Source organism: Chaetura pelagica, unplaced genomic scaffold (genome assembly GCF_000747805.2).
Source record: "Chaetura pelagica isolate M959 unplaced genomic scaffold, ChaPel_1.0 scaffold840, whole genome shotgun sequence".
Classification (NCBI taxonomy): Eukaryota; Metazoa; Chordata; class Aves; order Apodiformes; family Apodidae; genus Chaetura; species Chaetura pelagica.
Window position 1 is genome coordinate 360,954 of NW_009951813.1, and position 2,216 is coordinate 363,169.

Consider the following 2,216-nt stretch of genomic DNA (forward strand, 5'->3'; position numbering starts at 1 on the left):
GGGCCAGGGGCAGGGCACTGTCCCCAGGTGCTGCCGGTACCGGTGTCCGTGCCCGTCCCCTCTTTCTGCTTGGGCGCCTGATCCTGCTCTTCCCAGCGCTTTGCCCGGTGTTTATTTCCTTCCACTTGGCTGCCCGTGGGCTCTCCAGTGCCAGGGCATTTTGTTCCTCCCCACCCTGCCTTCGCCAGGCACACAAAACCTGCAGGATCCTTTTCCTTGTTAGCTTGTTTCAGCCTTGGATTATTTTTTTTTCCACCCCCTCTGCTTGTTCTTCCAAGCTGGGGAAGAGCCTCTTTCTCTTGCTTGTTCCTGTAGGTGTGTGTTTAATGCCCGGGAATGTCATGGCTTTTCCCAGAGTTCCCAGACAGTGTGAACACCCCCAAGGTCCTGGGGATGCTCCAGGGGGTGCTCCAGAAAATTCCACTCAAGCTGATGAACCCAAGTGTGCCCAGGATGGAGGTTTCCTGCTCCCAAGCCTTTGGATCTCCTGTATCCCCTTTCTGTGCACTGGATCTTGATGGACCTTTGCAGTTTGGGGGGGTGAAGCAGAATTTAGGGATGCTGTGAGTGATGCTCCTGGATGGACCAGTTCCTCTGTCTCAGTATCCACAGCTCCATGGTGCAGGCTGGCAATACCCGTGGCCCCCAGCACTTCCAGTTGCATTTGCATCATTTTTGCCCTCCTTTTCCTTCACAACTATTGTTCCATGTTTTTCCTCCGGGTGCTTGGACCTGCCCTGGCTCTGGGAACAGGGATCCTGGTGAGTCACCTCCTGGCCAGCACTGCACATTTTTCTTTCTGTTATCCAAACTAAGACAAACCAGCCCCATTCCAGCTTCCCAGCCAGAGCTTTCCCGGAGCAAAGCCAGCAGGATCAGCACCCCTGGAGAGCAAAGATGCCTCCTGGAAGACAAAGGCAGATGGTTGTTGGTGGCTTTGACCCCTACCCTGGCAGTGACAGCTTCCCTGCTGCCTGTTGATGTTGGTTTTCCCCCCGACTGCACCCAGGATGGAGCTTTTCCACGGGGAACAACCCATCCTGGCTCTGCTGAGAGCCCTGAGCACCCCATAAAAAGCCTTTCCTGGGTGCAGCCCCTCCAGGGATTTGCTGCTTGGCTTTCAGCAGCTGTGAGCGGTTAAGGATGAGGGGCTGTGAGGCAGAGGCAGGTAAATCCTTTCTTCCTGCTGGGAGCTGGGAGGTAGGACAGAGCCTTAGTGACAGCCCTGCCATCTGCCTGCTCAGACCTCCATAAATAAACTTTTTAATAATCTATTATTAACATGCACTATAATTGTCTTATTAGGCATGTCTGGGAACCTTTAGTTACTGTGTGATTAAATGTCAAGATTCCCAAACCTCCTCTTCTCCCTGACAATGACTTGGGATTTGTTTTGTGGCTTTCCTTGGATCCTTCTCTCCCATTCCAGGCTGGATACCCCCTTCCCTGTACTTGGTGGAAGAGGAGACTTTCCTCTTTGGATAAGGAAAATTCTCAGCAATTAGTTCCCTGGAGCTAATTGCCTCCTTGTTGGCAGCCTTAAAATAACTGTGTCCTGGCTGGGGAGCTTTTCCTTTCTGCTGCAGGTGGGCTGGCAGGGGCTGCCACTGGTTGGGATGGATGTGGGTGGTGGGGAGGGAGGTGCTAGCCTGGAATGTCCTGACCTTCCCTGACTCTTGGGGGGGGTGTGATTTTTGGGGCCATGGGACCTGCTTTGTCTTTGCTGGGTGAAGAGGAGGAGAGCTGGCAGATGCTGGAAGGACTTCCCTCGGTGTTTTCTGAGCTGTTTCCTTTCCTGGCTCTGGGAGTGGCTGCTCCTACACCCTCTGCTTGGATTAAAATCCAAAGTCCAGCTCTGCTCCAGCTGCTGGGAAGCAAAGGCAGAGTCCCTGCTTGTGGGGACAGCTCTGCCCACCCCTCTGCTGCTGGCACAGGGGGCTCATGCATCAGCTGCCTTTTGGAGCTGGTGTTTCCAGCTTGGGAATGGTGCTCCTGCTTGCTGGGCCCTTCATTCATCAGAGGAGATAGTGAGAGGACAAGGGGTGATGGCTTTAAACTGGGAGAGGGGAGATTGAGGTTAGATATTAGGAAGAAATTCTTCACTCTCAGGGTGGTGAGGAACTGGGATGGGTTGCCCAGGGAGGTTGTTGATGCCCCATCTCTGGAGGTTTTTAAGGCCAGGTTGGATGAGGTTTTGTGCAGCCTGGTCTAGTGGT